Source organism: Equus asinus, chromosome 6 (assembly GCF_041296235.1).
Source record: "Equus asinus isolate D_3611 breed Donkey chromosome 6, EquAss-T2T_v2, whole genome shotgun sequence".
NCBI classification, from domain to species: Eukaryota; Metazoa; Chordata; class Mammalia; order Perissodactyla; family Equidae; genus Equus; species Equus asinus.
In genome coordinates, this window is record NC_091795.1 from 58179451 (window position 1) to 58206658 (window position 27208).

The window sequence follows — 27208 nt, forward strand, 5'->3', positions numbered from 1 at the left end:
ACTTACACCATTGGCTCCCTTTGTCCTCAGGCCTTCAGACTCCTGATGAATCATACTACAGGCTTTCCTGGGTCTCCAGCTTATAAACAGCAGATCAAGCTTTCTTGAGCTGCATAGCTGCATGAGCCAATTCCTATAATAAATCTCTTTTTTATATCTGTATATCTATAGCAATACTATACCTATATCTATATCTCTGTGTCTATATCTATATCTATCCTCTTGCTTCTGTTTCTCTGGAGAACCCTGACTTATACAGTGGCACATGAGAGAGGGAAACAGTAGTAGGAGGTGAGGTTGAGGGACAAAAGCAAGGCAGCAGATCACGTAGAACCTTTTATAATCCTTGAGAGGAGGCCAGGTTAAATTTAAAATACAACAGAATATTGAAAGGTTTCATGCAGGGCAGGGCAGGGTAATAACATGAACTGGATTATAATAGGCCAAGGCCAGTGGTAAGAACCATTAAGAGGTTATTGCTGTAAGAGATGTTGATGAATTGGATTGAGGAGATAATAATGGAGATGGAGAGAATCTAAGGATATTGAGATACATTTTTGGAGTTAGAAGCAGCAAGATTTCCTGATGAATTAGATGTAGGGAGTGATTGGAAGCAGAATAAGCATTTTTGTTTGAGCAATCAAATGGCGGTGTAAAACTGAGAGGGAGATGAAGAGTTCATTTTGTGATTTGTAAAATGTGACATACCTGTGAAATTGTAGCTAGACAGTTTGTTACCCCGGCCCCTGGCCCCATAAGACATTAACCACAAACCTGCTCAGAACAAGCCTAACATGTTCTCTTTAACTTACAGGAAACAACAACGAGAGGAAGGAGGAAATGGCTGAGACATCCAGTTGAAACCAGTTAAAACTGGTTGAAGGCAAATGGCAGTCTAACCTGACCTGACATAGACCCTGCAGCTCATTATACGCTTGTTGTGATATATTACCATGCTACATAACACACCCACTAGCGCCTTGACAGTTCACAATTGCCACGGCAATGGCAGGATATGACTAAATAAGGAAAGGAAAGGAAAGAGGTGGCACCCTTGTTCCTCCTAAAAGCCTGCCCTGTTCCCCAAATACTATGAATAATCCTCCCTTTCCTTACCTCAATCTCTTGTAACAGCTGCTTACTCACCCCAAGAGCATAGAAGTTGATTCGTGAACACAGTTCCCATTTCATTCTTTGGCCATTGAGTAAAAGCTTGTGCCAGTGAATGCTCAGCTTCAGTTTCATTTCAAATCCATGACACCGAACAGAAAAGAACCCTCTGAGGAAGGGATGGATTGTGGATATGAGGCCCACCCATGGGCCCCTCCTTGGAGCTCTTCTGAATGTGGGTCTGAGTCCCACCAGAGTGAGGAGAAATTGCTAACAAGTTGAGTATGTGAAGTTGGATCTCAGACATTTCTGGGCTATTTCTTCTGACTCCTTGGGAGTCTTCTTGTTTCCCCATGCTTTAATTTTAAGTTTTCCCATATCTTTTCTTTGGCCTTCTTCACTTCTTACTTGACAGATTCTCCCTGGCTAATGACATTCACTCCTGGGTTTCATCTTTCACCTTTTTGTTAATGACATTCACTTCTTTATCTTTAATTCGGTCCTCTCTCCTGAACATATAGGTCTATATATTCAATTTCCTAGTTGGTTTTTTCTTATGTATATTTCAAATGTACCCCAAACTCCATATAGCTGATAAAGGCACAGCCACCCATTGAGAAACCTGAGACTATTCTGCACCTCATCTTTGTTTTCACTCCCCAAATACAATCAATAACCTAGTCCTGTTGAATGATGTTTTTAATCTTGAGCATTTATAAAAATATGCTTTACTTGGAGTTAGTTTAGTCCTAGAGTCTGAGATGGAGCTGGACCTAAAGGTGGGTGTTAAATGGTCTCCTCTGTGAAGGTCCATAGGACAGAAAGCCAAGCATGTTGTGAGGCTAGGTGATGAAGAGCAGGGAAGTGTCAGGATTCAAGCACTATGTTAGGGTAATTGTTCTGGCAGCTGTGAGCTAGACAGATGGGAGGAAGGAGAGACTAGAAGCAGAGAAATTTCAGAATGGGAACTGTGACACCAAGTTGTTTCCTAAGAAATTATAAAATGAAATCTCACAAAATCAAAGGTGCTAATATGTTTTCCTTTTCAAAGGAGTTTTTAAAAAAATTTTGATGAAGTCTCACTGAAGAATCAGTTCAAAGGGGATGAGAGATGGACAGACTACCCTCAGCTGGCAGAACTTGGATCCCTTAGTGCTGTTCCCTGAAGTTTAATGTCCTGTCTCATTTGAAACATCTGTCATGAGAAAACCTCTTATGACTCCAGAAAATTAATCTTCCTAATGTGAAATGTATTGTTATAATCTATGTGACTTAAGGTGTGATGTGACTCTCTCCCACACATAAACACAATCTCTCACACCTTTAATCATCATTTATTCTTAGCACATTTGTTTGTTAGAATTTGATTACCAGGACATTTTCAAAATCATGTATTTGACATTAGAAAACGTCTTCTAGAATACTGTGACCCTAGCATATTTATCTGTGTGGCTTGTCACAGGTGATGGGAGGAGTGTAGTGCTTAGTATAAACCAGATGTCTCTTTCTGGATATCTATCATCTGTATCCATTGAATAATGGTTTCAAATGGAGATCATGAGCAATCTTAAAGAGGAAAATGAGTCAAAAAAGGACAACCATTCCAACAAGAGTGCTAAGGCTGAGAAACCCATGGAGTGGTACCTCTGCGAAGGATTTTGACTTGGTATGCCTGTGAACCCCAATGAGCAATGACACAGAGAACTACTTTCTTTTTACTGAGCATCCCTCTGAGATACTGCCCTATTGAGTTACTCTAAGGATTAGTTGGTGTCATTTGCCTACTTCATAGAATGGATTGAAATCCAGTAGAAAGCCAAATAGTTAGTGAGGACTTAGTAAATTTTCCTGTTGGTAGAAATTGTGATATATCAAATGAAGGCTGAGAAGTTTGGTGTGTTAAATAAACATTCCAGATGACTGGCACTTCTACAATGCTGTGTATGTCTTATAGAAGATAGCTACCCCTTTAATAGATTAAGAAAATTGTAAGCAGGGGAGTATAGAGAGTAGGCAGAAAAGAGTAGCTTTTTATAAGTTCAATACATGATGGATTGCCCACTAATTCTCTTCAAGTTGACTCCTTTAATACTTGTTATTGGTAGATACTAAAGCCACTCAATTCCCCTTTCGAACATCAAAAATTGGCCAAAGAAGAGAAGTCTGTCACTCAAAAGCCCGTGATAAGACTCTAAATCCATCTCTTTATCTCTCCCTCCCTCCTCCCTAGATAACTCTGAATCAACATGTCATAATTTCAGCTGAAACTCCTGCTTTGGCTGGTCGTCTCCTCGTGTGCCATCATGAGACATCATTTTACCCCCCTCGCTGTCTGTATCATTTCAATTAAAATGGCCACTATGTGATATAGCAGAGCCTAGGCACAAGGTAATCCTATATTTAAATATCACTGGCCCTGAATTTCCTTTTATAATTCCTGTGCTACAGGGACTCTGATCACCAGAGCAAAGCGTGGCAGCTACCATAAATAATACCTGCTCAGCATATCTATCTATTTATTTCTAATTCTTTATTATGGGAATTTTTCAACATGTGCAAAAGTAGAAAGAATGATATAATGAATCTCATACACCTGTCAATCAGCTTCAACAATCATCAATATGTAACCAACCCTGTTTCTATTTATGTTTTGAATTTCTTGTTTTGGTCTCCTATCTTTTGACATTTTTCATTTTAAATATGTACTACTAGTTGATATCATAGTCACATCTACTTTTCTTCTCTTATGCTCAATTAATGAGTAAATTGCTTATTGAGAGCTTACAGTTTGATATATGTATTTTTTTCCTCTGAGGATTTGTGAAGCAGAATGTTCTTCTGCAAGTTTCTGCATAAACACCTTTATAATCATCATTCTCTCATTCATTCACTCTGTCACTCATTTATTTGCTCATTCAGTATTAAAGATCCCCTTGTACACTGAACGTTCAAAGACAAAAACCACTGTCTCAAAGTAGTTCCCAAGTTAAAGGGGAGACAAATGTTTAATGAGGTATTTTTTGCAGACGAGATAAGAGATATTTGGCTGCAAAGCCAAGATTATGATCCCCTTCTCTTGGCTGTGCCTTACGAGGAACAGTATCATTATTTGGCTTTCCTATTTATAATAAGGGCTTGATGCAGTTCAAATCTACGTCTTTATCGTGGTAACAATAATAGAATTAACAAATACACTGCAAGTCTTTAACTCTGAGATTTTTGCTGATAAAAACTCCCATGCCACAGTACTAAGCACAAGGTTATAAACATAATTAGCATTCATAAAGCATTTTTAAGTGACCCACATATTGAATGAATACATTTATAGAGTAGAATAGTGAAATGTTTTTAAAGTGTTTATATTTCCTTTTGAAATAAATTTCAAGTAGTATAATTGTATTTAGATATGATCTCTCCAGTAGAGGGATTCTTAGTCTCGACATTGGGAACTCAGAAAACTGATATTAACCATCTATTCAAATCCTATCTTTTTATACCTGAAAATTAAAAGAAAGAAAGAAGGTCCAATGACAATAGTTTGCTTCTTATAGTTTATATAAGATAGAACTAGAACCTATTTATATGATTTCTTGACTAGTGTTCTTTCTTTATACCACACTGGAAAAACTCATAATTTGATCTGGTTATAAATGCTAAAACAAAATGACTATAACAACTGAATAAAAACTATACTTTCATAAAGGCTTTCTGCAGTTGGGCTCCAATTATACCATGGCGTTCTGAAAACATGATCTAAATAATTATTCCATATGACAGAATCTAAAATGTTCTTACCTTGATGTTCCATATACCACTAGTTCTGTTTTTGAGCAGGGATTGGCTCAATTATTATTAACTCCTAAAAATATATACGTTTGTTGAAATATTGTCATCTTGTCCTTAGCTGCAGCACTGTAGTCATAGTGATTGGCCTAATAAAAAGAAAAAAAATAAAAGTAGTTACAACCTCAAGGAAGGTTTAGGTATGGTTAAATAACAAAGGGGCAGATATAATCATAATTTTCTCTCTTGGCAGGATTAACAATGACGGAGCCACGGTCCATTTGCTCCTGAAAGGGTGTTAACGCCACAGAGACGGGTATTGTGCCTCCATCTAATGTTAGCCTTCAAGAAGTTTGAGTAGGCCTTCCTATTTAGGGGTTTGTCTGTGAGTTTGTCCATAACTAATTTCTTTGCTCCTTGTTTTTGCCCCCCTAGACGGAGATTTGACCACAGAAAAACCACAGACCTCATGAAAAGCCATTTCTCCTTGGAAGTCTCTGTATCAATGTCAACTTGTGAGTAGCACCCCCAAATAAAGACTGTTTTACATTTTTTAATAATTATCTCCAGGGCCTCAAAACTTTCTGTCCACTGCTCCCTACCTTAATCTCTTGCACAATCCACTTTTACATACAGAAAAACTCAAACCCAGTGATATAACAAATGCCGTCTCAACCAACCTGCCTTCCACATAGTGAGTCATGCCTGGCTTTCTAAGTTCTCGCTCACATTACAGACCTGACTTCAGTGCTGGTCAGTAAGAATATTTTCCTCAACTCTCATTTGGACCTTCTCCTCAGTTCCCAGTAGACACCTTGCACAATCAAGGCTGCTCTGAGGATACTGCCACACACACACACACACACACACACACACATATCCTACACCCCACACAGGAGTTACTTTGTTATTTTTTCTGTTTTACATCTCGGGTTCTTAAATGATATATTTCTTGAGCGCAGAGACCATGTACATTTGTTGTAATACCCCTGAGATCACATATATGTGATAATGTCAATGATAAATACCAAGTGGAACAGCTTCTCTGAGCCAGGCAGATTTATTGAATGCTTTTATATATATCCTTTCATTTAATCTTCACAACAATTCTGGGAGCATCTTCAGTCATCTGTTAGTACTCCTTAAAGATCAGCTGATTGACTCACTACTGAACTCAAAAAAGACTCTAACGAGACCATCCCCCACCGTCATTAACTGAGTGCCTATGGTCTGTTGGATACCCTGTTAAACATTTCATGTATACCACTCCATTTCAAGTTTATGTCAACCTTGTAAGAAATTCTCATCTCCATTTGACATTTGAGGAAACTGAGATACAGACAGCTTAAGAAAAGGATGCACGGTCATGCCAACAGCAAAGTCAAAGCCAGGATCCAAACTCAAGTCTTGCTGACTCCAAAGCCAGTGCTCCTTTACCCACACAATGCTGTTTGTTAAGATCAGAGGGCACTTTCTCTTTTGCCTATCATTAAATAGTTAAACGTCTAATCACTATATCCAACTTCGGCATGTCTGTATTCACATGTAAATGAGTAATTATTCACTTGGACTTGGACTGAGCTGTGCTCTTGTTTATGATAGCCCCCTATCTAGAATGTCCTTTCTTCTGTCTGTTGTCCATCCAAGGCATTCACCTTTGACCTGGCTCTTGACTTGAAAACATTTCTTAATTCTTCCCAACTGCAATGATTTTTTCCTTTGAGACCTCAGTAATAGCCATAGTGTCACTTCCTTACACATATGTGCTTAATGACACACCTCACTATATCACTTAATCATTTTAATATGAGTTTATCATACCTGCCCAGAGAGACTTATTAATTCCTGGACAGTGAGTATTGTGCACCATATATTTTTTGTATATTCTCGGTTATGGCAATAAATGGGTCTTCGTTGGAAAACTTTCCATTAAATTCAAAAATTTAGACAAATGTATGAATGGTCAGAGCTGTTTCAGTTCCTAAGAGAAACGAGGCTCATGGTGAAGATTGGGTTGAGTTTGGACAGGAAAAACATGCACACTTAGAGGCTTGTCTGTTGTGTCTGTTGTTTGTGACAGAATCCTGGGTGATTTGAACCTGTCCAAGAGTCATGCATTTGTTAGGGGAAATCTAAGAAAACATAAGAACTTTAAGTGTTTAAAATAAGAAGATTTAGGGGCCGGCCCTGTGGCCGAGTGGTTAAGTTCACGCGCTCCGCTGCAGGCAGCCCAGTGTTTCGTAGGTTCGAATCCTGGGCGTGGACATGGCACCGCTCATCAAGCCATGCTGAGGCAGCATCCCATATGCCACAACTAGAAGGACCCACAAGTAAGAATATACAACTATGTACCGGGGGCTTTGGGGAGAAAAAGGGAAAAAACATAAAATCTTTAAAAAAAAAGATTTAATACAGGGGCCTAGTTATACAGGTAACATAAGCACGGAGAAACCAACAGGGAGCAATGAAGCAAGCAGAGATTAGTAACAGCAGGAAAGGGTTACCAGAGCCTGAGGGAGGATGTCAGGTAAAGGAAGGTGGAATCCTGATCAGTCTTCTTGGTGGGAAATGAGCTGGAGCTGTGGAGGAGAAACACTCTCTGCCAGAGACGCTGCAGGAGGGGGAGGGGAGTACAAGAGGCATTTTTCTTCCTCTGTTCTCCACTGAGAACCTTCCATTGTGGGAACCAAGCCAATAGCAACTCTGCTGGACCTAGGAAATACAGCCTGCAGGGGGCAGCACCTCTGTGAGTGAAATGGAGCAGGAAGAGAGTGAGAATGGATCTCAGAGCTGTACTTGTGGTGCTTAGCTGAATGCCTATGGATTGAAGTGAAAGGTGTACTTAGGAAACAGCCTGATCACATCAAAGGGCTATCAGACTGAAGAGGGGGCCATCAGAAGCTTCTCTTGTAACATACCTCATAATACTCAAGGCTAATTTTTGTATTTTATACATGCTGTTGGAAACTGTTGTCCTAGAATTAGTAATTGTGCTCATGGTACGGTGGGGAACAAGGCATTCATGTGATTTAATGATAGAGAACAGGCCTCTGGCATCATTTTTTGGTATAACAGTAATGATTTCATTTTACTCCTCTAGTTATTTCTGTGAAATCCCTTTCTTGAGTGGCATTTGGAGACTCTCTTTTGACATAAATGGATATCAGGCTTTTGTAGCAAAATCTGACTTTATCTTTGGCTGTGTGAAATGACAGAGCAGGCTGGTCACGCACAAAGTTGTAGATGGGAAACAGCATGGCTGCCATCCCACCTGAGGCCTTTCTTTGTCTAGCAGGGAACTGAGGACCAGGGAGGTGAAACAATTTGCCTAAAGTCACTGTAAAACCTGTGAGGCCTTTAGGCCACCTACTTTTTGACCATGGGAATGTTTCCTAGCCTCTTGAATTTCAATTTCCTTATTTATGTGAGAATAATAAAGGTACCTACATCACAGAGTTCTCACAAGAATTAACTGAGTTAATCTATATCAGAGGTCGGTAAACTTTTTCTGTAGAGGGCCAGATAGTAAATATTTCAGGCTTTGTGGGCCATGTGGTCTCTGTTGCAACTATTCACTTCTGCCACGATAGAGGAAAAGCAGCCGTATGTAAGCAGTGAGTTCGGCTGTGCTCCAATAAAACTTTATTTACAAAGAGGAATGGCCAGCCCATAGACCGTAGTTTTCTATCTCTTGTTCAATATAATTTGATATAATGCTTGATACAGAGTAAGGGTTTAAAAATTTTACCTAGAATTATTATTATTATCATTATTATTCTTGTTATTTTTAGTATATGAATAAAAGAAATCAGTCATATATTTAGTTTTTAAAAAATTAAGCTTTCGCTGGTTTCCCTAAGGCTCTATCCTGAGATTTCCTTAGCACCACTTGCAAGGTAACTGCCCCCGTGTCTGAACTGTCCCTCTCCTGGACACTGTGAAGCATTCTGGGGGAGGCAGATAGGAATCTTCCTGGAAATGATGTGCCGTGTAACAGATTTGGAGGCTCTGCAAATTCCTAGGGACAGATCTCAACACTTCAGCTCCTGCTCAAGATCAGAGGTGCTGAATGTGTAAAATGAGACTGTCGTTTTCTCCTCTCATCCAAACAGCACCATAAAGTGGTGCAGCCAGTGTGGAGAAAGGCCAACCCAGATCTGTCAGTGAGGAGCCAGAGCAGCAGTATAGAAGCGTGTGGGCAGGATCGATGTAGAGATCTCACTCTCCTGAGACCCAAATATGGGACAGATTTTAAAAAGTGTGGGCGATGGCAAAAATATGTGAGGGTAATGTCTGAATTATCCTTTAGGACAAATGGAATTTTCTGTAGCATCTATTTCATGATACAGCATTTCTGTTGTACAACTATTACAATAAAAAATTAATAGGATATATAAGGAAGAGATGAAAGTCTGGCTCTAGCGAGAAGAATTTAGGTCACGGGGATTCTTGAAAAGCTAAAGTTACAGCAAGCAGTAAACCTATTCTCATTTCAGGCTCTGAACAGGTCTTCTTGGTCCTGTAGTTTGACTTGTTCCTCTGTGTTCTTAGGACAATAGTAATTGCTGATGAGACCCCGAAAATCACAGCCAGCTCCATAATAATGTCCATAAAATGACTACAACATTGAAGCCAGCAATGAGTAAATCTGTGACTTTCGTCCGCTGCCACACTTCAACCAAGGACAGTTAAAGAAGAAAATGAGGAAATCCTCTTGCTGGAATTTAGCACCTCAAAACTTTGGGAGGCAATTAATGGACATTAAATCATAAAACAATATTTTTTTGAGAATAAAACTCAAGTCAATTTGTAATGCTGCTTGAAAATTCTTGGAGCAATGGGAAAAGGCTCTGCTTGCTACACAGTTTTAGGAAAGAAAGCATTGCTCGTATTGAATGGCTCTTGTCATATAAAACCTAGGCCCTTTTTTGCTCATTCAGAAATGTGCTACCCAAAAGGGAACACTTATGTTGTAGTGTTTATATTGTGTTTAATTTTGACATATTGAATAAAGTTTATAAAAACACATTTAAAAATGTTTGCTTTTAGTCTATTGCTGTCATCTGTTTTAGTATTTTTATGTTATAAAATAGGTTTCTAGAAATAATGCTCAATTTATAGCCTGGATCCTATAGTAGAAGAGTTGGCAAACATTTGTAAAGGGCTGGATAGTAAATTTTTTAGATATTGCAAGTCATACAGTCTCTGTCACAACTACTCAACTCCGCCTTTGAGGAAGACAGTAGCCATAAGCAATACGTAAATGAATGGACATGCACTGTGTTCCAATAAAACTTTATTTATGAAAACAAACTTTGGGCTGAATATGGCCTGTAGGCTGAAGTTTACTCCCCTCCTCTACAGTTGTTAAAAATTTATCACCTTAAGAGGACTCATGTAGTATCTGTTGTCTAGAAGCCAGATAGTCAAGTAAAAAATAACTGCATTAAATATAGATATTCTAGAAGGAGGGCAGAATTTACTAATGCATCAATGAGCGATATTATACACGTCTATTCCTAACGATAAATTATGAGGAAAGAGGATGATTCTTAGAATTAGACATGTTGTGACTTAAAGAGAATTAGAATCACAAATTATAAAGCTTTGGGATCTGAATTGCATTGCAGTGCAAGATTTTTGTATTCTTTCCACATTATTTTACTTCTAGCCTTCCTTTGGTAATCTTTCAGCAGTGTGCCCACTCTCCCTCCACCTCTCCCACAAAGGTTTGTGAATGGTAATCACACTGAAGCCAGCCAGTTTCACATGCTGTCATAACTTGTTCCTGGAGAACTTAAATGCATCCTGTGTGACTCCACTGGGAGAGGACTCTCAGAAGCTTATACCTGACTTCCTCCAGACTTTTCCCCAATGTGCTATTTCTCTTTGTTGATTTTGTTTGCCTATTTTCATTGTTAAATCTTCTCCATCAGTATGATTGTATGCCGAGTCATAGGAGTCCTTCTAGGAAGTCACTGACCCTGGGGGTAGTCTTGGGGAACCCCAACACACCATCTCACCTTGGTATGCCATTTTTTTTAATGTATGAGACTGAACTAGAGAAAGGTCTTGCCATAGAATATAATCTTCCCTAGGAAGGTAATTTATGCTCAGGGCAGTGGAAAAATTAATTTCTACAGGAAGTGAACACCTCAGTGCTCTCCCAATACATTACTTTTGGAGTCTTTTTGGCTGAAATATATCAACTGTCATTGGTTCCATTAAAAACAATATTTTATAGAAAATCAGTGCCTGGTATATATCAGGATCTCAGATAAATATTTGTTGAATGAATGAATTATGATCACCCTAGCCTTTGGGTCATTTGTATGTTTTCCACACTAACATTTTGGTTTCTAGAAGGTCACTTCAGGGTAACTGATGGCAGCTCTATGCATTTTTTGTTAGACGTATGCATTTTGATAAACACAGTAGCAAAATCTCCCAGAACCAAAACCGGCTGGGCACATTTTAAAGTAAACACTGCAAACTCATTTTGACATTTCTTTTCTGGTATGGTAGTTATCATTCTTTCCAGTCTTCAAGTTTATGTGTCCACAGCATTTTCACTTCACAACTATCAGCCCTTTTTCATGATGATGCCTGTGACACATGTCAGTTCAAATAAATGAGTGTTTCCATGTCCACTTGCTCATTCACTCACATGTTTATTCAGCACAGGCAGAGAACCAGGCGAGGTACCATGTGCTATGCTAGATACTGAAGATTCAAAGACAAAAAGCTCATTCTCTTTATTTAGTTAGGCAGAAAACATTTAAATAGATCATTACGTACTGCTATAGCAAACTTATTTGCAACTAGCTTAGGACCCTAAGACTGAGTAGTTGACCTTGGTGGAATCTTTCCAGTTGAGATCAAAGAGCAAGTTAGGTTTAAAAATTCAAATGCAAAAAGGAAAAGCATTTCAAAGGAAATAGCATTTACAAAGGTCCAGAGTCTTGAGCAAGGGTGACACATTCAGGGAAAAGTTAGTGGCTGCCTTGTAGTTTACAAAGATCATTCTAGCAGAATTGGGAGAGTGGATTACAAAGGGTAGAGTCTGGAGGCAAGAAGACCAATGAAAATTGGAAAGATATTCAAAAGGAGAGATTATGGAGACCTGAACTAAAACAGTGGCCATGGAAACAGAGAGGAGGAGGAAAAATAAGAGAGCTGTTTTGAAGTGGGCCCCAGATTGATCAACTGACTGGATGTAATGTGAGGGAGAAGGAGCAACCACTGATGATTCACGCAAGTTGTCGTGAGATGTTTTTCTCAAGGAGAAGAAGTGAGTTGAAAGAAAAATGACAGGCTCATTTTTGGCCAAGTTGAGTTTGAGATATGGTCAAGCAACCAGGTAAGACCGTCCCGTAGGCCCTGGGCAGTGACTGACTTGGCAGTGGAAGTGGCAGGCACCACACATAGTGTTAAATGTTTTCCTTTGCCTTCTTGTTTAATTCTCTGAAGAACTTTACAAGATAGGGAATATTATATCTGTTTTTCAACCAAGATGATTGAGGTTCAGGGCAATTTAAGTAAATTACCCAAGGTTGCAAAGGAAGTAAGTGGTGGTCCCAGGATTTTAATCCATATCACCTTGACTTCTTTCTGTCTTATTCACTCTCCCATGCTGCCTCATCTTTTTGGTGGGAATGAAAAATTTCTTATTAATATGTGGGCTGATCCACCTGATTGGACATATATTTAATATCATTATATTTTTGTACCAGAAAGCATTAAGCAGATGTAAACCTTTTTTTCCTTCTTATTTTTCATGGCATTGCCTGTGGTCTACACATAATATCCTGTGTGACATAAACGTGCTTAAGGCAGAAGTGGTTTAAATGCAAGAGAAAATGCAGAAATTACAAAGAAGATAGAGGAGGAAATAAACGTAAGATTTTTTCAGCTTTTTTTTGTGATGTTATAACAATACACATAAAATCGTCCCGCCTCTGGACAGTGGCTGGGGAGTGAGAGGGCTCTCTGTATGCGCGTTTTTCCAGTCCTCCCAGGTTATAAGATCAACTATTAGCTGAATATTTGTGAATCTACTGGAGAAGATATTCAGGGATTCTGTAATGTTTTATGTTTATTTCTTGATCTTTGCAGGCTTAAGGGAACATATTGTGAAAACAGGGAGGATAGGGAAATGCAACTAACATCACTCAACATAAAATATACAGCACTCTACCTCCACTGTGGGCATCGGTGGCCTTGCTAATTGCAGGGCAGTTAGATATACGTTTTTCTCTCCTTTTGAATTTAGATTGTGCTATTCCTGAGAACAGATGATTCTCTTGGGATGGCTTTTTGTACATGTGCCTGTATATGTGAGGATGTATTCCAACAATTATTTGCTGGATGCTTACAGAAACAATAAAGTCAATTCATATTGATAAGAACTCCTCAAAGAAGACTCGACTTAGCACACCAAAATCCACACTAGACTGTTTAGCTGGAGCCTCCATAGTACTTCTTCTCTGCTCTATCCTCAAACGATGCTTTTGTAATATATTAAATAAATCAGATTTTGGAAATGCACCCATGAGTACTAGTCTGATTACTGAGGACTTCTAAGAGAAGAGAGGTGGTCCCTGGAGTGAAACTATCTCCCACGGGGAGGTTTGTGGGGTTTGACACCGTAGAGAGTTTACGGTGCTCTCAGAGCAGGTGTGGAAGGTGGAGGGGCCAAGGTTTCTGCGCAGTTGGGTCTCATCATGGCAATCTGGTTGGAAGGGGACCTGTCTTAAAGTTGTGTCTGCGTCTCATACATGATAAGGAAGCTAATTTCATTAAGACTGTGTGTATAATTAGAATAACTTAATGAGAGGAGTACATGGAGATCAACCCCACTCCTGCTTGCATGTGTCCACACACACACAGCCGCTGTGTGCAACTTAGTATGGTCTTCAGGATGGGGGAAACATTAGAAACTGTGATGCATCTGTGGATGGACCCTCTAAAAAGAAAAATATATTCAGTCTTTTTCCCTTGGACTATAAGGAAAATCATGGGTATCGTATTTCCCTCGAAATTCTTTAACTTATTCCTTGCTCTCTTTAAGTTTCTCCAATTATTCAGTAAAATCTGGAATATCTTGATATCAGATTTTTGTGGTGGTAGCATAGATAGAAGTGAGAAGGGGTGATATAAAGAGAAATCAGCAGGGTGACCATACATTTGTTTTCCAAGTAAGGACCCTTTTATAGAGAAAGGAAGTACAATTAATAAATATGCCAACACAACTGGCAAAAACCAGATTGTCTCAGGCAAACCAGCATGTATGCTCATCCTGAAAATGAGGCCTTCCTCTTTGGGATGCCAGCCCTGCAGAGGACTCTGTCTCCTTGTAGCATTGCATGGAAGGGTGCTGAGTCTGTGAGTTCTAGGCTGCGAGCAACAGTAAAGAAAGTGAAGAAAGCTGTGGCTGAGTAGAGAGCAATGGCAGGAATTTGGAATCATGATGGTCAATCCTCACCCCTCCTCCCATCGCCTTTCCCTCATCTTTCCCAGATATACTGAACGTGTCATAGAGTATTTGTCTTTCTATGTCTGACCAGTTAACTTAGCATAATGCCCTCTAGGTCCCTTCATGTTGTACATGGCAGGATTTTCTTCTGTTCTATGGCTGAATATTATTCCATTGTGTATGTGTGTGTATATGTATGCGTGTGTGTGTTGTGCATGTCTATATCTATATATACAGATGTGTATAGACATATATATATATATCTTTATCCACTCACGTGTTGGTGGATACTTAGGTTGTTTCCATGTCTTGGCTAAATAATGCTACAGTGAACATGGGGTTGTAGATATCTCTTTGAGATAGTGATTTCATCTTCTTTGGATGAATACCCAGAAGAAGGATTGCTGGATCACATGGTAGTTCTATTTTTAATTTTTGGAGGACCCACCCTACTGTTTTCTATAGCAGCTATACTAATTTGCATTTCCACCAACAGTGTAGGAGGGTTCCCTCTCTTCCGCATCCTCGCCAGCATTCATCTCTTATTTATTTGTTGATAGCTATTCTAACAGGTGTGAGGTGATTTCTTATTGTGGTTTTTATTTGCATTTGCATTTGATTTGATTTGCATTATGCTAAGTGAAACAAGTCAGAGAAAGGCAAATACTGTATGATATCACTTATATGTGGAATCTAAAAACACCAAACTCATAGAGGCAGATCAGCTTTGTGTTTGCCAGAAGCAGGGAATGAGGGTGGGGGAATCAGGTAAAGGTGGTCAAAAGGTACAAACTTCCAGTTATAAGATAGATAAGTCCTGGGGATGTACTGTACAGCATGGTAATTATAGTTAACAATATTATATTGTATATTTTCAAGTTGCTAAGAGAGTAGATCTTAAAATTTCTCACCACAAGGAAAAAAACATCATAACTATGTGAGGTGATGGATGTTAACTAGACTTCTTGTGGTAATCACTTCACAATACATGCATATATCAAATCATTAGGTTGTATACCTTAAACTTATACAATGTTATAGATCAATTATATCTCAATAAAACCGGCAAAAAATATACTAAAGAGAAATCATCTTTACATCTTTACACAGATTACAAACAAAAAGAGCTCTGGTGGAAACATTGAAAGAAGTGACTAGGGCAGCCAGTAAGTCAGAAAAAATATTCGTATAGAAACCCTCATTTCACTGTGCACAGACTCTAAAAAAAGGATAAATGAAAATCGTTCTTTACACAAGTTTTCTTTTATTGCTTGCTCCCCAGAGAAAGAGGATGAGCTGTGGTTTTCCAAGAAGCTGGTGATTTAGTGGAGAAGTTGGTGAACCATGAACAAAGCCCTTTCTCTCCTTTCTCAATAGCTGCCAGAGGTACTGCAGCATCTGGCAGCGGTGGGCCCTGCCATCTGGTGACCCTGTTTGAATGTAATCACCCTCCACTTGCTACTCTGAGGGGAAATACTTGTAACTTTCTCTCTGGAAAAGACAATTCCACTTAATATTCTTGGAAGTAGAGTCTGTCTTAGCAAGACAGGATTACTTTGTTTCCGTAAGTTTAGATGGCAGAAATGGCTATAAAACTATCATTTATAGGAAGAGGCCATCAGGATTTATATGGACAGAGGTCATTATAGTGATTCAGTGTTCCAATCATCTTGATAATGGATCCTAATTATTACTCTCTTCTAGTCCTTAAAAACAATTGCAACCCAGAATGAAAACCATGTGAAGAACAAAAATATTATGTATTTCCATTTTTATCACAACTCTGATTTTTGAAGAAAAAAATAAATTAGAACTGCTAATTATGCAAATTACAGATGACCTTGGGGCTGTTAGATGGACTGCAGAGGCAAGGCTGTTGTTGGCAACCTAAGGTTTATAGCTCTGAGTTCTGTAGAAGAATCTATTGGGAGAACAAGTCTGGCTGCCAAAATCAAAGCTTAAGAAGTGATTAGATTTCTTTCTTCTTTGAAAACTGAAACACAAACTCAGCCCTCCTACTTGCTCTTAAGGGAGCATTCACCCATCAGCCCTTGCTTGCTTATTGTCTTTCCAATGTTAGTGTTTCTTGTTAGTGACTCAAAGACAAGAACACGTGGAATGGGCTGCTAAGTCCCCTGGCACCTGCTAATAAAGGAGAAGACACTTGTGGTAGTAACTTCAGCCTCTCAGTGAGGAGCAAGAGCAGACTTTCCATCCTAACCAGAATCTCCTCCAAAAACAGGAAGAGTGATTTCCTACCTATAGTGACACTTACCCACTTTCCCTTCTGGTTTTGCTCCTGCTTCCTTCTAAAACATTCAGTTCATTTATTTTTGTGTGTGTGCATTACCTTCAATCCCTTTATTTATTTATTTGTTATTGCTTACTCTGCTGATCTGTTATTCTTGCTGCTGCTACTATTGTTGTTTCTAAACATCTCTCTCTTTCTTTTTTAAATTTTTTTCTCTGCATCAAGTACTCCCAGGCCTCTTCCTACTTCACTGTCAAATTTACTTCTAAACTTACAGAGTATTCAGGATTGGCATATAATTCATCAAATATAGAACTTGAAATGTTTGGTGCATCCAGAAATTATATATTCACAAGGCCGTCTTCAAGACTCTGCTGACCTTCTCTGTCTCTATCTCTATCTTAATCTCTGTCTTTGGTCCCATCTCCATCTCCATCTATCTCAGTCTCAATATACCACTTGTCAGGTGTTCACATGAGATGCAGGTGTTAGACATTTTAGAACTGATTTTACTTTCCTTATAAGTTGCCATCCTACTGATTGAAAAAATTTAAATTTTCCATTAATAATATGTTAGTCTCTCTTGGTTTATTCTTTTTTTATGAAATTTACTGTCAGTTCTAAGCTCATCTCCCTGTTTGGGCTGGTTTAAGTAGTTACTGTTTACATAGCTCAGTCTCCTTTAGAGAAATGTTTAGTCTGACGGATGTCCTTGCACTCATTTGGCTATTCTCCAAGATGGTGATACCAGTCTTCCCAGCACATTAGAATCACCTGACCTGGGAGATTTTAAAAATTCTGATACTCAAGTCACCTGCCACATCAATCATATCAGAATCTCTAAAACTGGGGCCACAGAATCGTTATAAAGCTCCCAAGGTATCTTCAAAGTGCAGCCGATATGGAGACCCACTGTACCTAGAAAGACCTCAAGCTAACAATTTCCTGGGCTGCTCAACATGCCCCTAAACATAGCTAGGACCAATTAAGGCCACAGAGCTGGGGCCCATCCCAGACTTTGGATTAATCTTGTCTTTATTCTCTGTAATTTGGGGTGACATAAGGAGCACAAATGCAATGCTAATAAAAGGTAATATTATTGTGCACTCTCTATATGCCACTTACATTACTAAGTGCTCATGTTGCTTCTTCATTGCAACCCCACCTGCAAGTATTATCCCATTTACAGATGGAGAAATTAAGACTTAGAGAAGTTAAATAACATGTCCAAGGTCATAGAGGTAATACAGGAGAGAGAGCTTAATGTTCTTCTGGTGCTAAAACTTCCGCTCATAGCCGTACACTGTATTGACTCCCTACATTTATGATACGTAGAATGAAATCACTCTACTCAAGTGGCTTAAGAAAGTAACTAGTTAGTCATCATAGCTTTGTGGTCCCTTCTCCACTACGTCTCCCACTCATTTGGACTTGCCTAGTTCAAGGTTTGACCACACCCAGTTCTGTTGCTCTGCACCTTCCACACCCAGATGCTGCCAGATTCTTACATTTGAGTATTAATAGCTCACTTAGCTTTCATGAGTCAGTCTCCGTTCCTTTGAAAGAGTCACCGGACACTGAACCTACTGCTGACGTTGGCTCACACTATCATGGGGTCTCTGATATTACCCTTGTACAAATATGCACCTTTCACTAAAGCTTGGCAAGATCATACTGTCAAACTGGTTTTAATAACCAACTCCTCTGAGAGCAAGAACTTGGCAATTTCTTCTGCCTTGGGAACACACGATTCTCCTTTCCTTCCTTATTCTTTGTCATTAGCCCAAATGAACAATTTCAGAATATCTGCATTAAGAACTTTTAAGATTGAGTTGTTCTGTTTATGAGAGAGAGAATTTTAAGGAAGTGTTTACCCTCCTTCAAGTAAAACAGACTTGCAAGAAAATAAGACTCCATCAAATCATTTGTTCTAAGCCTCTCTGATCTCATGACATTTTAATGCAAACTTTAACAATATTTTTTCCAAATTCTTTATAGTTAATGTTGTTTAAATGATTCTCCATTATATAGTTTATGGAAATACATCCTCCTATATAAAAATGAGAGTAATTTTTACTCTCATTTAATATGTTAGATCTAATAAACAAAGTCACATTTGTATGTGGGGCATTTTCCCGGAACATAATCAAGTATGACGGGTTGGTTATGAGGAGCTCAGTTCCTTGATGTATGTATCAGCTTAAGAGCTTGTCACCTACCTTGATGCATTAATTCTAGTACTCTGTGCAAGTGAAACTTCCTGTTGTCTGCAAAACACTGTGAGCCATTTAACACACGACAAGCCTTTAGATCACGTTGCTTCTGTGACTGCACATTCTGAATGCAAATACAGCTCTGCAGTGGATTGCTGACATCAGAAATTAACATAAGAAATGCTTTTTGCACTATCATGTCAACTGTGTCTAGGAAACGTATTTGGTGCTCATAATCTCAACTTCTGCAGTTTTTAATAGATTTACTGGATTCCAAGATGAATTTTAGAAAACAACTTCATACCCAAGGTCAGATTGCTTTTTAGCCAATAAATGATGAGTGAACTGGCATTTTGCAAAAATCTGCTTTAGGTAATGGGTTCTCTCTGCCCTGCTAACTGCCCTGGTTAGATAATTAGACCTTGTGGTTAGGGTCAGATTCAAGGCAAAGAATTTACACTGCATGGCCTGAATATGGTCTAAATTGCATGTAATGCTAAAAAATAGTAATTACCCATTGCACCTCTAATGTGCAACCATTGGGGGAGTGACTGTGAAATTCTAAATTAAGAATTTTATGAGGTTAACTTGGGAACAGATTCACAAGGGCTCAAAGTCCATTTTGCTTTAAATTCAGCAGGCTGTTTCTTTAATTTCTTATGGGTTTATTATTTACAAACCTTACTTGGTGCCTTGTCATCTCAGAAAGACCAGGCAGTATATCTCTTCCCAAGGCTCACCCCTTCCTACTTTGTCCAGTAAGACAAATTGATCTCTGATATGTTTTCTTTCACCTTCTTCTTACTGGAACCCTCCCTATAATTCAGAGATCCTTCTTCTATCTCCTTCTGGTGTTTTCTCTATGCCAATTCTAGACAAGACTTTAGCTCTGGAAGCAATAAACTCAGTTGAATGAATGTTCAAGAACAACTGTAATTTTCTCCAGATGTTTATGGAAAGTAGATGGATATTTGACAACATCCGTACCCTAAAAATAAATTTATAAGCTATTTGGAGAGCCATATGAAAAAACTCATAAGAAGAGGCAAGAATATAATTGAATATAATAAAATGATGTCACTTAAATATCTGTGACATAGAATTTACTGGTTATTTTATAGTAATTATACACTCTTCTCAAACACTCACCACAACACCCAAGCATCTCCTAAATCTCACGTTTACCAGGCTTTGGCAAAAGAAAATTTTATTAAAACAGGACATCAGATGATATTAGATCTCTGAAGTAGACATACAAGGGTCTAGACTCCTACAGTGTCTTTCAATTTCCTGCAAAGAATTCTCTCCAGCACTGTGTACATTCTCTGGATGAAGAATTCTCTACTGATTGGGTCATTTTCTCCTGCATAATTTGTGGCTAGAGTAGGAAATATTGGCATTGTCAGGTCATCTATCCCTACTGGTGTCCCAGATGCTTACAACTTCCTTGGAGACAACATATATTAATAGGGGGTCTCTTCTGACCAGCAACTGGAAATCTTTAAATGGATCCAAAGGACACAATATTAAAAAAAACTACAATCCTTTTCAATAAAGGACAATTGGCAAACTTCTACCACTAAGTTGAAAAAGATATACATATAAATATAGAAGTCCTATTTTTCAATTCTTTCTCAGGCCAATTAAAATTTTATCAGAGATTGGTATTGTTCTAATCATGTACCCTTGGAAAAGTCTATTACACATTCAAGAATTTAGCCTTAACTCGCAAATTGGGAGTCATCACATTTTTATCTGATTTCTATTTTACGTAAGTATATAAATATATCCAATTCTTGATTTATAAATACAATTGTAGTAACAGCTTGTAGCTTGAAGGGAACGAGCAGAGAAGGGGAAAGCTGGAGGCAGAGTAAGGACTTGGAGGTGCTAAGCAATGGTCTATTGAAGACTCTGAGCAGATCTGGGCAATGTCAACAGCAATATAGCAGATGATACACATCTCAGAGGCATTTTAGAAGCAGAATCCACATGACTGGGTGTGTTGGAGTGGATTTCGTGTGTGAAAGAAATAAAGAAGTCACAGATGACTACAACATTTTCAACTGAGGTCACTAGAAGTTATGGCACGCTAAAGAGAGAAGAAGCATTGGAGGAAGAACTTCAAAAGGAGCCTCAGTTGACAATCATAATTTGTACATCTGAGTTTCAGATAGAACTTCATATTTTTAGAATGGTTGGACACTGTCTCTTCTGTGGGGCTCAGCTTCTACCCTGGAAGAAATGGAGAAGTCTTCTTTCATACTGATAAATTGCACTGCTATGTATTCAGTCCAGCTCAAAACCTAGAACTCAGTGTTGATTTCTCATTTTGTTTCATAACCACATCCAACCAGTGACAAAGTCCTGTCAGTTCTATCTGTAAAAACATCTTGAGTTTATCTACTTCTTTCTCCTTCTACTCCTACTGTCTTTGATAATACAATCCTCATCTCTCTTTCAGACTACTGCAATAGCCTCCTAAAAATAGCTTCCCTATTTCCTCTCTAAATCCTTTCTGGAAGTGAAAGTTAAAGTGTTGTTTGAAATACAAATCAAATCATGTCGAACCTCTGCTGAAACCCTTTAGTGGCTTCCCATTGTATGTAGGAATATATTCAGATCATTTACCACAGCCTACACAGCCTTTCAAAAAAAATCGTTTTCTGTCTTCCCATTTGCCCTTATCTAGTACTCCTTTCTCTCTCCCTCACTGTGACCCAAGCATATTACCTTTCTTGCGAGCTCTTTCCTGTGCTCCAGCCACATTGCAAGTTCCTTCCTGCCTTGGGATCTTTTTTCCTGCCATTACCTCTGCCTTGAATGTTCTACATTCATATTGTCTTGGCTGGCTCTCTGGTCTCCATCAGTTCTCAGCTCACATTTGAACTTCTCAGAGGGGTCTTTCTTGACCTCTCAATCGAAGCAGTCCATTTTCACCCCCACATTATCCATTTTATTTTTTTCAATTTATCTTATTTGTAAAAATTATTTTTTATTTTTCTTTTATGTGTATATGTAGTCATTTAGGATCTCTTTTCCACTGTCTAGAATATTAAGTTCTGTATGAGCAGGGATTTTGCCTCTGTTTACTGTTAGAACCCAGCGCATGGAACAGTGTGTGGCATAGTCAGCTCTCTATAAATACTTGTTAAATGAATGAGTCAGGACAAATCTAACCAAAGGGAAAGGATGCTGAGAAAGCATCCACAGGCTTTTCTAAACTAACTTCAGATGCCTGTTTTGATTTATAACTGTAATAAGAGGTCTTTCTGAATCGGGATGGCATAAAAAGCAATAAGAGATAATAGCAACCAGCTGCTTGGTAGAAAGAGGGTAGGCATAGGCCCAAACAAATGCTTTTCACTGACAACATACTACATACTAGACTCACTCTATCCTGTGCCCAACTATCGCTTAACTTGCCCATTGACATTCTGGCCAAAGAAACTCAAAGCCTTAATTTCCAGTTTAAGCAGAATAAATTGTGTTTAACTGTATCCCCTCAGCTGCCCACTCTGCCATATGCCTCTCTGGCTCTTGTGTTCTCCTCGTGGATTCCCATAGCCACTCTTACCAGCACCCCCAAACCTTTAGACCCTTGGCATTTGCCCTATCAAGACCAAACCAGACAATTTGAAAGCCTCGCCAATTGATATCATTACAGATTTAAGATGTTTACCTTCAACTGAGTTACTGTGCTGCTTTTAATTTTTTTGACTTTACCTTAGTCTGTTCTCTCCCTTGGTCCCCTTAGTGGATATTCAGAGGCAGTTCTAGCATTTCTAGATAGGAGGAACAGAATGTTGACAATCGGTTTGGAAAGGGAGACTAGGAGACTTGCCTTGAATGTGCATTTGCATAATAACATTCTGTTTTTATTTAGTTTGCATATTACAGATTCAAGAAAACAGCAAAGTCTTCTGAAGATAGTTTAGTCACACTTACCCAAGAATGAAAGACTGTTCATAGTCCATATCTATTCTGATTACTATTATTGCTTGAACTTTGTATGGGTGCCTGATAGATGTTATGGAGAACTAAGCTTTATTCCACCCAAGCCACCACTTGCATGCACTACTCTACATTCTCCAAGTCTCTTAGGTTCTCATACTCCAATAGTGAGCCCCTATCTCTCAAAATAGTGTTAACATTCATTTAGCAAGTATTTATTGAACTATTATTACGTGAAGGGCCATGAAACAAACAATAAAGACATAAGGTATAAATGCATAAATACTCAAATCCCATTTCTTCTACTTCTGAAATTATCTATTTTTTCAGTTCATAGTATGCCTCCTTACTACCTGTCTAGGAAGAAGAAATTTTTCTGCTCCACAAGACAAATCTCTCCAGATATGGTTTGATCCTGTTCTTTCATCTCCACTGGAATCTTTTCCCATCAATTATCCCATCTGTGTTGTATTTTCAATCTTTCTGTTTTTATTACTTTCTTCGGCTTGGTCTTACAGATGCGGTCGAATTATAAAAATTGTATTGGAGATCTCTTTCTGTTTTTATTAATTTCTTCTTGGTTTTACAGATGTGGTCGAATTATAAAAATTGTACTGAAGACCTCTTGTTGCCCCTTCCTATTACCAATTTACTTCTCAACTCACCCTAATCTTTTGAGAAATTATTATTCAAAAGATTATTAGTAACTTCTATTCTAATTCCTCTTCATCTTCTGTGTAAAATGACTATTGACTTAGTTCCTTCTTGAAATTCTCTCTTCTTTGACTTAAATATTATCATTCATTCATTTGTTCATATATTGACACTTTGCTATGGACCAGGGACTGTTGCTGGTTCCTGGTGAGATAATGATGAACTAGATGAACTGTTTAGCCTTCAAAGAACCAAAAGGTAAAGGAAAAGGTCAAAAGATAATTATAATCATTATGATAAATGCTTTCATTGAGGTATATACGGAGTGTTGTTAGAACAGAGAGGAAGGAAAGGCTGATCCTGTGTGTGTTATTCAGGGGAGGAGGATTCTAGAAAGTACTTCCCAAATAGGTCTTTCTGCGCTGAGTCTTTAAAGAAGAGTACCAGTTTTCAGGGGGATGCAGGAGGAGAGGAGAATTCCTTAGAGATTCAGCACACACTAAAGCACAGAGGTATGAGAGCATGCTGAATTCAAGGACTGTTAGCTGGAGATTCCCTCAAGATGGAACTGGAAGGAGAGTGAGGACCAGACAATAAAGGGCTATAAATGACCTACTAGAACATATGGGCTAGAGCAAGCAGGAGCTTTAGCGACACTGAGGGACAGGATCAGATTTGCATCTTAGATACATCACTCTGCCTATGGGGTGAAAAATTGAGTGTGGTTAGAAGAAAGGAGGAAGAAAGCAAGTGACTAGTATGGATATGGGAAAACCAGTCAAAATAGGCTACCTGGGAACTGATAATGCCCCTCTATAGTTTGGGGGTGGGAATAGATAGGGCTGGAATGATTCCAAAGGAATAGGACCAAGAAGAGTCTGTAATTGGTTTTAACTAGTCCGAGATTCCCTTTCAAGTTTCTATTCTGGCTTTCCCCTTCCTATAAAACTCTCCCCTGTGGCCGGTGTTCCCCAAACAGATCCTGCTCTCCCCTATATTTGGCTTATGTTCCCTTTGAAGTGCTCTTATAACTCTTGTACTTCAAGAGGAATTCTCATTTTACAGCTTAAGGTTAACTACCTCTAGAGAAGCTTCCATGGTTCTATAGCCCTCTGTACACCTATTACAGCACTCATCACTCGGCAGAACATTCTAAGGTCAGTGTATCCAGTGTGTCCCAGCTAATTATGAGTTTCTTTTTTAAATGGTTATCCCCTAGGATAGTTCTTGGAATATAGTAGTGCCACCATAAATGTTTCTTGAGTTGAATCTCAGTTATCTTGAATCAGATGATATTATATTGGTAAATAGTTTAGGCAAAAATAAAGTAAAAACATTGAAACTAATTGAAATAAAGGTAAGGGGAAATATCATACAGGTTATGTTTATAGCTAATATTGTAAATTATTGGGAGATCAGATGGCAGATGCTTCAGCCAACCATAATTTGTCTAGCCTTCCAACAAAATTTCTTCTACAGCCTCGATGGTGACATTACTCAGTCTATAAATGGCAGACTAAGTCACTGGGGATTGAGAATTGCACTTTGGCTGTCATAAAAGCCTTAGAAGGAGATCTGTAATTAGTAGCATGGATACCTCAGAGTCACGTAATATAAAAACAGAATGATTTATGGGCTGAAAATTGGGCGTTAACAATCTCTGGAGCTTTCAGAAATGCACATTTGATCAGGTCTTCTGCTTCTAGTGAGATGATAAACACCAAGACAGAATAGTTAGACAAATGACTGGGAGGCTGAGGAAATCATTACTTTTCAGTTAAAAATCAATCAGTCTTTGCCTATCCTTCATGTGTGTGCACCACATAGAAGACAGGCTACATACCTCTGCTCAGCCCTGTAGGCCTCTCTCCACCCCTCAGTCCCATCACAGACAGTTATCATTCTTGATCTACTGGCTGTCATTATCTCCTTTAGCATGTTTTAAAAAAGAAAGCAATTGGGTGCCAATATATTCTGAATTCAATATTTAACAACCAGAACAAAATATCCCAACTGTTGTAATTACTTGTATAGAAAATTCATTAGTAGTAAAGCCTTTAAAAGTTAAAACAAGCCATCAACATTGAGAAATAGGATGCTTGTACCAACATTTACATTTCATCCCTAGCGCCTAAGCATTGTGTAGTTAGTTGTGTTAACTGTCACTGCATATTAGAGTATACAGCAACCTTATTCCTATTCTTGACTGCTCCTTGAAGAGAAACAGGTTTGCTGAGATAAATAATTGTCATCTTCAGAAGTACGTCTGGCACATGTGATAATGAAATGAACACTGACAGGTATCAGTGATTAAATTGTGTTTTTAATTGCTTTCTGAGAAAACTTGTGACATTTTATTGAAAATACAGCCAAGCCAAGGAAAACATTAACTATAAATACATCTGAGTGGGTAGAGTTCTCTGTGTTACACAGAAATGGAGCTGCCGGAGAACATCTACACTTTAAACTTCTACCTGGTTTCACATCCAAAGCCATGGATGGAAGCAGTTTCTCCTTCAGAGCAAATGACTTCACACATGAAGAATGAGTGCCATATATTGGCAGGAAAAAGAATTCACACACATGCTTTACATTGTGAAGGATTTGTCAAGATGTCCAAGTGAATTATATAAAGACTTCCCTAGAAATTGTCAGATTATTATAAATTTTTCTTTTTTTGAGGAAATTAGGCCTTGAGCTAACATCTTCTGCCAATCCTCCTCTTTTTGCTGGGGAAGATTGGCCCTGAGCTAACATCCGTGCCCATCTTCCTCTACTTTATGTCTTGGATGCCTACCACAGCATGGCCTGCCAAGCAGTGCCATGTCCACACCCAGGATCAGAACTGGCGAACCCTGGGCCGCCGAAGCAGAACATGTGCACTTAACCACTGCACCACCGGGCCAGCCCAAGATAATTATAAATTTTATACAGATAAATGGACCAAGGATGGGGAGTGGGTCTGGAAGACATCAGGATAGATGGCATTGAGTACCAATACACACACCATCAGTCGGTAACCACAGTCTTCCCACCAAGAAATTTCTGCTAGCTAGCAGGCAAAAATACCCATCTACTTTCCTTCATATGTTAAAGACTAGTGATTACTTTCTAGTAACTTCTTTTGCTTTCAAGACTTATTTGGATTTTTATTTTAACAAAGCTTTATATTCAAGATTATATTGGGGAATAAAAATGCTTAATGTGAATTTCCTTGTACTTATCCTAGGGAATTATTTAATATAATGAAAGGGAAAATTCAGTATAAACAGTTTTTACATGTTCTATTTTCTACCTGAAAAAGGAAATAGGAAAAATGTCAAAGTTTTTTGGGAAAGAGGTTAGTATTGCAATATTGACTCAATTGTGTGTGACTTGAGAACTTGGGCTGTTAAAAGAAATCCAATTATCCTAACTACTTGTATGGAAGGAGCTGAAGTTTCCCTCATTGAATTAGAGCTACCAAAAGAAATAATGTATTAACTGGGGCAACCTGCATAGTTTTCTCTTCTTTATTCATACAGAAAAATTTTTCCCCCAAAAGACTATTCTTCTACCTTTTACACCCAGATTGAAATAGATAGACTAAAGCTCTAGAGAAAACTTAGAGTTTTTTTTAAACATTATTGAATTCAAGTTTGTTTGTTTTCAGAGGGCAGGACTGCAAAACATTTTAATCTGGAAATAGAGACCTTTTGAAGAAAGTGATGAGCTCCTTTCAGTTCCAACTAGTTGTTTTTTGCACATTTCTTAAGCTATAAATTCTAA

The 27208-nt window shown here is 38.5% G+C and overlaps 1 long non-coding RNA gene across 2 annotated transcripts in view; it reads left to right on the forward strand.

The window, feature by feature from the left end:
* Nucleotides 1–9913, forward strand: part of LOC123286344 (uncharacterized) — an 81514-nt gene extending 71601 nt beyond the window's left edge. The window contains exons 2-5 of one of the 2 annotated variants that reach the window (XR_011504294.1): nt 815–1392; nt 3341–3498; nt 5329–5408; nt 9445–9913. This is a non-coding gene — a long non-coding RNA (uncharacterized lncRNA). Of the gene's footprint in view, nt 1–814; nt 3499–5328; nt 5409–9444 lie in introns of both variants that reach the window. The other variant, XR_011504293.1, reaches the window with a different exon arrangement.
* The last annotated feature ends 17295 nt before the right edge of the window (nt 9914–27208 follow it).